This window comes from Buceros rhinoceros, unplaced genomic scaffold, assembly GCF_000710305.1.
Source record: "Buceros rhinoceros silvestris isolate BGI_N320 unplaced genomic scaffold, ASM71030v1 scaffold11825, whole genome shotgun sequence".
NCBI classification, from domain to species: domain Eukaryota; kingdom Metazoa; phylum Chordata; class Aves; order Bucerotiformes; family Bucerotidae; genus Buceros; species Buceros rhinoceros.
This window is the reverse complement of record NW_010411225.1, coordinates 44028-53906: the sequence shown is the minus strand read 5'-3', so window position 1 is coordinate 53906 and position 9879 is coordinate 44028. Positions and strand designations below refer to the sequence as shown.

The window sequence follows — 9879 nt, the reverse complement described above, 5'->3', positions numbered from 1 at the left end:
TGCCGGACTGTAGCTATGAAGCAGCTCAGCCTTCTACCAAATCCCACCGCCAGGATTTCAGAATTAGCAGAGTTCAGTGGATCTGATTTCAAATTCAGTACTAAAGCACATGTTGAAGCTGAAGCACCACTCAGGCTGGTTTCTGAGAGATGACCTTGTATAAATGAGGGAGTTGTGTTAAGGAAGCTGATGCAAATGCAGGATTTTCTTAATCTTTTTAATTAGTGTTTTAATCTTATGTTGTTTGTTCTTTTCCAGGGTGGTGAAGGAGGAGATCTCAGATGACAATGCAAAGCTACCTTGCTTCAACGGAAGAGTGGTGTCCTGGGTATGTCGGCTCATATGTCTGTGTGCATGTGTTGTTTAAAACAGTGGGCATGGTAGCAGGGTGTTGGTACCTGGATCCCGGTTTTTTGATGTGTCTTAAATCTCAAAGGACATGGAAGCCAAGGCTGAGTTTTTCATTCTGTCTGTACCCTCCTATGATTAAGTAATCTAGTTTAAACATTAGAATGAAGTCCACAAAGGTCTGAAGGGCTGAAAAGGTGCTTTAAGCATGAAACTTTTAATGTTAGTAATGTGCTGTGTCATCTTTTCTTTCCCACTGTCTCTCTTCCTTACTGAGGAATACTCACCTCCTGAGTATTACTGAGTCTGATGGAGGGCTCTGAAATAACCTCACAAAATAAGGCTAGTCTAAAATCATATACATGCTTACCTTTTGTAAAACCAGTGTGACTTTCAAAGCATATCCCACTAGTTTGGGTCCAGTTTATAGCTCTCTTCTCAGAGACCATTTTGCACATAATGCTGACAAGGGCTTCTGTTCACTCTGCTGAACAATCAGCTGAAGCATCTGTGTCTGACCTGCATCACAAATCGCAAATGACTTTTTCCATGCTAACACCATAAAATTGCAGGGCTTATCTGCCTCTATTTGCTCCTAATTACTGGAGGAGTTTTATGTAAATGTTACTGTAAGTTAATTGTTCACAGTTTCGAACCCTTTAATATCTTATTCACTGGAACTTAACAGATAATTGCACACATTTCTTTTAGGGCTGGCAAAGTTGGTCTTTACCTTTTGGAAGAGAATGTGGTTTGGCCAGGGCTGATCCTTAGCTGGTTTTTAACATGATGGGCCTGAGCTTTCTTTGTCTCCTGTGTTAGAAAATGTGCATCAGCTGGTAGCAGACAGCCTGGGATTCTTTCAGCAGACCATCTGTGATAATTGTTGTCCTCACTGTAAATTACTGCAATGTCTATGTGTATATTTCTTATTGAGATGACATATTTAACACGGGAGCATTACGCACACACGATAGAGCTTAGCTGTCTCTTCCCCCCCAGCTCCCCTCTTGACTGGTACAGTGGCTACTTTGAACTTTAAAAGCTGACTGACATTTAGAAATCTGAGATTTTCATTTTTTTAATAACATTTGAATCCTTCTATTTGTCATAGGTGGGAACTTTGATCTTGGTGTCATATGCAGGACTGATTTCCATAGGGGAAAATGTTCAAGGGAGGATCTGCAAGTCTTCCGTTGTCGCCTCCTTTTGCTGCCCTGGGAACTCAAAGTGCAGCTGGATCAGTATTGAATTAGAATCACCGCTCCTAATGAGCTGTTTAAACCGCCTCCCCAGCCCTCCCACCTTCTACTTATTTTTCTGCTTTGCATCTTAGATCTTGTCCTTTTGATTTTGGGATGGGTTTGGGTGGGTTTTGGCTTTTTTTAAGAGCTAAATAATTCGGGACAGAGGGCTGCTACATAGTTATGAGTTTTTCAGCCATATAGAGACTAGCATTGTGTGGCAGACTTCTACATCGAGGAGTTATTACTGTAAATGCATTTACACAAACACATCTTCTGCCAGAAGGCGCTGATCTGTGTGCTTGTGCTGCTAACACACACATAAAACACAGGACACAGGTTTTCTCAGGATAATTTGTTTTCAGCTCTTTGGGACTGCTTATCTGAGTGAATTATTACAGCATGTCTGTTCTCCCTGCACGGGCTGGGGACAGCCTCCCAGTGCAAACTGGGCGCATGGGAAGAACTGGCTTGTGGTTGCTGCCAGGTCGGAGGCAGCCGAGTGGCCTCTGCCAGCAGTTTGCCCGTCTTGGCTGTTATCTGTGTTTTTTAGGAAGGCTTTGCAACATCTGGGCACAAGCTCCTGGCTGGCTGCAGGGAATGTGCACTGATTCCCATTGGCTGCCAGTGATGTCATCGCCTTGCACGAGCCATTTCGCTTTTGTTTTGCCTTCCCTGTTATCCGGGTGCCCACAGATAATACTTGTCCTGTTTGTACATAAGCTTCTTAGACGCCGTGTTTGCAATTGCAATTGAAATTGTTGGGTAGAACCGTTTCGTCTTCTGCCATACGAGGCAGCACAGGAGCTTGGGGATTGTTAAATGATCTTCAGCAAAGTGCATTGTTGGTGTTCAGCGCAGAACTGAGGCAGCGAGGCAGTGAATGAAAGTCCACAGAAGCTGATTCTTATTTGTTATGTTTAAAATGAACTGATCTCAGGAGCTGTTTCTTCTCTTCGCAGTTTGTATATACGCTCATTCATCTGTTGATAGACTGAATTATCACACAGGAGAAAAGAGCGAGCTGTGCCTGACACCTGACCCGAAGTGTAGAGGTTATTAACACAGTCTTGTATCTTCTTCCATAATATTTAGAGCTTGTAAAGGAGGGAGGGGGGAATCACTGAAACTGTTGCTAAGCCTTCAGGTACCTGAATGAGTTGTTAGAGAAGGATCTGAGTCCTAGTACAGGAGAATGGAATTTCTCCATGGGGCAGCTGGGATCAATGTGAGATAGAGATGGGGAAGAAGCATCGTGAAAGATGGGGGCCCTCAGGAAAAAAATGGAAGCATGTGCCCACTGAGGAAGCTTCATACCTATGGTCTTCTCTTTGCTTGACCCCGTATTCTCCAACTGTCTGTGGTCCATGGTTGGAGCAAATCCCAAATAAATGTGCTGTAGTGCATTTGTAGTACAGTAAGGAGGAAGCCTAATCTAGCCGGCGTAGGCAAATTCTCGTTACTAAAATAAACATCAGGCTCCTGACAGGCTTTCGCAGGCCTTCTAGCAATGTGGAGTCCTGTTGCCTTTGACGGAATTCCTGGAGGAATAAAGGGCCTCATCAGTAAGTCCTTTTGTGCAGTTGGTCCTTCGGGAACAGCCTTCGTGTGGATAATGGGCCATGTCTCTGAAGCTTTGGCTTGGGATTTGAGATGTCTGTGACTTCATACGAAATAATTACTTTTGACTTGTAGCTGTTCTGAAGATGCTGTTAAAAATACAAATGGTTCTTCTGGGGTTTTTCTTTAGTTACTTTTATCAGTCCCTCACCTCTCCCTGAGCTGAGAGAAATACCAAGAGCTGCTGCTGCTCTCAGCAACAGTGAGAATTTAAATATTGTCGTTTTCATGCTGATAGACTGATAAATATTTAGCCAGCTTAGAATATGGGAGCTGAGCGTAACAATGTTTGCTCTTTCCCCTTCCCAGACTGGTTCTTGTTGTCTGGTGTCTTCAGCCATGAAAGTTTAACAGGCTTTTTCCTTGAGCTGGCTTAATGCCTGGGTGACTTTCTTAAGATGTCTGATGAGTGCTGTAAAAGGCAGGTCTTGCTGTAATTAAATGTGGTGTGGAGGAGAAAAAGGGAGACTGAGGTGTAGAGAGGTGAACAACTGATCCAAGGACTCACTGAAGACCACTAGTGATAATGGGGAGAGAATGAGGCTCTCCCAACATTAAACAGTCACTGGCTCTGACTGGAGAGCTTAAGTTTTGCTCATGTTCCAGCACCTGGCCATCACCCTACTCATGGCTCTTCCATCACTTGAATTTGCTTACAACACGCAGAGTGGTCTGGTGTGAAGTTTGTGAAGTTGGTGCCTGTCCTAGGGCTTCAGGCTGGAAGTCCAGTTGCTGCAGTGAGCAGAGTTGATGCAGACAGTGAACTGAACTCGCTTCTGCCAATGACTTCCGAGTGAACTGCTTCTCAGCAGCTGCCCAGCGATGCTGGTAACCTCCGCTAGGTACAGGAGTGAGTGTGATGGTGGGACCTCCGTTGAAAAAACAAACAGCATTCGGTGTGATGGAATGAGCCGAATCAACAGTTGCCATTAGTTCCACACTTTGTTCACTTCCTCCATGTACACCACGCAGACGACATCCCCGTTTCACACTGGAGCGCAGAGCTTCGGGGTGGAACCCAGCCGCTGTGGTGCAGCCACAGGCACCCTCCTGAACAGCACACAGTGCCAACACAGTAGGGGGAAAGAAATGGATTAAAGTGCTGCTGCCGGGCAGAACCGCAGGGGAAGCTTGATGAGGGAACGATCATTATCAGGTCTGGCTTCTGGGCAGGAAGCTGGAGTTCACGCTCCTGTTCTCATGGAAGCACAGAGAGGAGTCCATAACATGGCAGTTCAGTAGTGCTTTAGCTTCTCCATTCAAGTGATGTAATATTGGGGTGTTTTATTCCTACTACAGCTTGTCAAAGAGCAGGATACAGTTTATCTTAAAGCCGATGGGGTATTTGATGATTTAGTGAGAGTCACTCGTGGGAAGAAGTGAGGAACTCCTACTAGCAGGGCAAAGCAGGGAGCAGCAGTGCTGTATGCCCACACATGCAGCCAGGGCAGTGCCATTCCAAGCCAACAAGGGTACACCTCCACAGAATTCTTCCTCTTCTGCGGTCGCTGTCAAACCCTCATCAAATGGAAGGCATGTTGCGAGGAGCCTGGAAAGAGGCAGGGCTGCTAACTCACTGCAGAGCTCCAGCCGAGTCCAGTATTCCGTTGTGTTAGGTTCTGATCCTTGTGGCATCAGGAAGTCAGCCAGTCTTCATAATCATGCTGTATGGGCTGTCTTCTACTGCAGATTTTCTTCTCTAACCCAACAAATGTTTTTCTGAGGCTGTTTTGTGGTGTTTTTGTTAAGTTGATCTACAGCCATCCATTTATCTTCTAGTGTCTGGAACACAGAGATCTGTAAGGCTACAGTGAAAGCTTTGATGAAGAGCAAGTGCTCCACTTGTAACCAGGCGTAAATCTGGACAGACTGTGTCTTGTTTTAACAGCATAATTGCTTCAAGCTTTCTTGCTTAAATCTTTGAACTTGGGTCCTCTTGGAGGAGCTCCCGAGCCCTCGTTATCAGGACAGTAAGATCATGTTGGGCAGCCTATTTAAACTGTTATTTCTTTCTTTAGTATTATTCCTTGGGGTCAAGATGTCACCCCAAAGGCCGTGTCTGATTTGCAGAAGTGTACTTTGTGTGGAAGTGCCTGCGCCAGGCTGCAGTGAGCAGTGCGGCCAGCGCAGCGTGCAGCTTAACATGGGAAGGTGAACACGAGAAATCCTGCACTGGCCACTGCGGTGTCACGGCTATTGTGCTTAGCATTTACTACTTGAAATCTGAAAGACCTTTAGGAGGGTTAACAAGCTACTCAGAATCAGGAGATGTTGCTAGTATCTATTCTTGAGTTCACTGTGTCTGGTAGTGAACTGGTTCAGGTTTGAAGCGGTGTATTTGCTGAATGCAGCTGAAAGACCCGCGTGGGTAATCTCTGCAGCCGCCTTCTCTTTCTGATGGTGATGGCATAGTCTGAGGCTGTTTGTGACCCTGACCCCACTGAAGGGCAGTAAGAAACAGGCTTTATCCTCCAGGAAATCGCAGCCCAGGGGGATAGCCACGAAGGGCTTGCTTTGCTGCAGTGGACTTTGCTTCTGCTCAGCAGCGCTCCCCAGCCTCGATCAGTACGGTGGGTTTCCCTTCATGACGGGTTCTGCATTGCCAAGACTTCTTCCTGCAGGAGCAGGGGAATATTGAAGAAAAACGTCTGGAAATATGGAAAGGGTTTCTGTTGTTGGCTCATCTTTCTTTTCACATCAAGCTCATCTTTGAGACAGGTGTTGCCAGCAGCAGAACAGCTTAAAAGAGGAGCACTTTTTCCTGCTTTCACCTCGCTGGGGCCAGCTTGATACAATCCAGGATGTGAAGGGTGTACGGATCTGGCTTACACCCAGGGTCTCGCTTTTTTCTTTCTTCTTCTTTTTACCCCTCGTTTTGATTGTTAGTGAAAGCGCTTGCGCAGATTCCTCAGGGGATGAGCCAGGCTCAGAGACAGGATGAGCATCTCCGTAATGCCAGCATGCTTTCTAAACATCTGCCATTAACTTCCTTACCTGAAAGAAAGAAACCTTAATTACCAAGTTATTAGGAAAGCTCATGTTATTTTTCCCTTCAGTGTTTCCTCTGTTGCTCTTGCTTTGGTGATAAGAGTTTGAATAATGCAGCTGCCTCCATGTGGTGCCGGAGAACTTCTGTCTTCAGGCAGTTCCTTTTTGACAGTTGGTGTGTGTTTGTCTTCTCATATTTATGGTACATGCTCTTAGGAGTAATGTACATCCTGAACACCAGTCCCCTTCTATCCTGTTCCCCCTCCTTCTCCATCCCCTTCTGTAACAGCCAGCAGCTCTCTGATGATTAGAGTAGAATCAGTCCTTGATAAATTAACCAGGTGTAGTTGGAGTCTCTTAAATAGTTCTGAGACCTCGTTGCCTCTTAGTGAAAGGTGATAATCTATATTGTTAGTCAAGCATTTATTTAATTAAAAGACCTTATAATCATATTGTTTAAAGAGACTCAGTGAAGTGATTAGATGGCTCTGGGGACTGGTAATAGGATGTAAACCTTTTCACCTCTGGGTCACTAGTTCAAGTCAACTGGTCAGTGGTGCTGGTGTCAGTATGCTATTTTTGTACAGTCATTTAAAATACAAGCCAAGCCTTTCAGCTGGTGCAATTCTGTTTTCATTTTGGACAAAAGCTCTCATGTTGGTCACCTGCCTTCCTGGTTTGCATAGCAGAGGACTGAAATCTCCTCCGCTGTTACGCTTTTTAATAAAAAATAGCTCACTCTAGCAGGTGGAGTTGAAGGAGAACTGGAACTGCTAATTGGGAATCGCCACGTTCTGTTTGCCGAGATAAATGAGAAGGAATCTTGGATCAGTGCGTGTTGTTTTTCTAGAGCAGTGCTTTACCCAGCATATGGTTCTTCTACACAGGGATTTAAGTTGTATTTGAGCAAGTTAATTATTTTAATCTCAGTTGCGCAAAATCCGTAGTATCACGCCTTTCTGGGTTAGGAAACTGAGGCACAAATGCTGTTTTTCTTACAAAAGATTTCCTGAATCATTAGTGGAGAAGGGACCCCCTCTGCCTGGTTCCTGGGTGTACCCTTCAGCCAGGAGCTTTTTCCAGCACCAGTAAAATTAAAAAAAAAATTACTGTGGAAACCCAGTTTCACCTAAGAGTACAAAAGCATCCTTTAACACAAAGCTTTTTTTTTTTTTTCTCTTTTAGTACAGAAAAATAGATACTAACCTGGTGGAAAGTGGATAGAATCCGATCTTAGTAAGTGTGAGATCCTCTGTTGATCAGTGTATTACAATGAGCTGCAAACTGGGAGGGTGGGGATAGAGAGAGAGTCTCATTCTTCTTTCTCTTGTCTGTTTATCTGCTGATTGAAGATGTCACAGGGAAGGGAGATGGTCTTGCTATCTTGAGTTTATTGGGAGTAAGCTGGAGTATAGTAATCCCCTTGCGTGCCACGACCGTGCCTGTGATCCATTATCTAGGAGATCCCTATTAATGATTGAGGATGTTGATAGGAAATAGAAATCCTATGTGCCGGCGTTAGTTGTGATATGCAGAATGCCTGCCTCGTGCTGGGACTGGAGTAGATAATTCCTGAAGGCACCAGGCGGTGTGTCGGTGCTTGGTGTTGTGAAGAGAAGATTGGTTGTTGCAGCATATCTGTAATTACTGTTCTTGTGTGAGTACTGGATGCTCGGTGCTCTGCAGCCTTTCCTTCCACCCCAGGCTGCCAGGCACCTTCAGCTACCATGGATGTGACTGTCACTGTCAGAGGAGTGTCGAAGGTGATCGCTGCACCAGTGTCGATTCACTGAAGTTTTCAGGTCGTTATGAATTATAGGAGAGTGCACACTGCAGATACTGGTTTTCATGGCATGGCTGGAAAATCACTTAAGGGAACATTAAGAGACAAATTGGGCACAAGAGACACAAGTGTGATGAACATCGGAAATCTGCTCCTCCTCCTAAAGTATATGGCTGTTGAGACTTGGTGGATTTGGTTTTAATTCAGACTCTTAATAGAGATCGTGGCAATTCTTGAGATTTGGAGATTGGTCCAGACCAGATTGTGAATCTTCAGGAGTTTTGAAGGTCTCGGTATAAGAAGTCATATCACATTTGGGCTGTCATACTGTTGTTCCAGCTTTTGCTCTTTGTTTTTGGCATGGCAAAACCAGGCTGAGAGTGCAGCCTACAATGTGTGTGCATTTTGCTCGGAGCGGTGACAGCTTGTGAGCTGAGGCAGCTCAGAGAATGTTGTGATCCAAGTCACAAGACAAAGTCACTCCTTGCCTGCTGTGCTTGTCTGTCCTGGGACAAGAAAAATTTTGTAGCACTTGCAGGAATTTTGAGCATATTATAGCTGATGGTGTTTGACTGTTGAGATTGCATGTACCCTGATTTCATGAAGTTTGGGAGGAATCCATACGACTAGACACTGAGCGCTTCCTTTCCTCTAGTTTCCTTTAGATCTCGCAGAGCATTTGGCAAAGCACTGGCCAAACACCTTATGTCAGAGCAGAGGAACCTGTACAAGTGTGTGTAATTCTCATCTTTCTGTTGGCAGCTGGTCCTGGCTGAAAGCTCCCACTCTGACACGGGCTCCCAGTGCACCGAGAGCCATACGGACCTTCTGCCACCCATTGAGAGAACAGGCGGCATTGGAGACTCCCGGCCTCCGTCATTCCAGTAAGAGCAAGTTGTTGGTTTTTTTCAATATTGTTTTAAACCAAAAAAATGTGATTTCTTTCTGTTTCTTGCCCACGTTTCTCCCTAATGCTGCAAACCAACAATTTATTGTTATTGTTAGAAAAATAATATATGTATTAGAACTGAGGAATTAAAAGGGGGATGGAAAGAAAAATCCCCTCATTGTTAGAGTGAAATATATATCCTACATATCTCATTTTGGAATCTACTGCGGAAGAGTTAAGTGGCAAGGCAGTCCAAAATGCTCTTCGTAGTGTGCGGATGACAACTTCTTATTGCTGTGTTATGTGTAATTATGTAGTACTCAGAGCCAGCAAAATACCAATATCAAGAGCAAAAATTTCCATAAGGAGTAACATCTCCTCCATGTGCACGCAGGGGCGAGCAGCGTCTAGGGAGACTGGGAGTCATCCGAGTTAATGGTACCCGTGTTACTCCCTGTTAGGTGTGGAGAGCCAGCGTGTATCCTTAGGATACCTTCATTCCCAGGGAGACCCTCAGTTCTCACAAGGGGGGTTAAAGCAGGACCTGGTTCTAGCTGTGGTCTCAGCAGCCCTGCCTGACTCTGCGTGTCTTGCCAGGGCTCTACTGCCCTCCTGCGTTCAGGAGCTGCTTTCTCTTGGCTGGGAGAGGCCTCTGAGAGCAGCCACATGGCCTGCAAACATCACCAGTTCTTTGTCTTCCTCACCTATACTCACATGTAAAGGTTGCAAGATCAAACTTGAGTTAAAAAGTAATTACGTGGTAGGTTTGGGGCGTCTCTGTGTTTGTGGAACCACTCGCGGCTTGTAGCTGCGTGCTGTCAGGCAGTGGCACTGGAGCTGTGCTCTGCTGAAGCAGCTGCTGACTCCCACAGTATTCCAGAAGTCTTGTCTGTGTGTCCGTGCTGTCAGTCAGCACAGCGCTGTGAGTGACGTGGGAATCCTCACACGGGTGAAGTGACTTACGCAGGTCACGCTGAGCCAGGAGTAGCTTTGTGGCTTGTGTTCTC

The 9879-nt window shown here is 45.4% G+C and overlaps 1 protein-coding gene across 1 annotated transcript in view; it reads left to right on the top strand.

Annotated features, from left to right (window-relative positions):
• Window positions 1-265: 265 nt before the first annotated feature.
• Window positions 266-9879, top strand: part of DVL1 (dishevelled segment polarity protein 1) — a 38859-nt gene continuing 29245 nt past the window's right edge. Inside the window, exons 1-2 of the mRNA XM_010135935.1 lie at window positions 266-328; window positions 8746-8867. The gene's annotated coding sequence lies outside the window, so the exon portion shown is untranslated. The remainder of the gene's footprint in view (window positions 329-8745; window positions 8868-9879) is intronic.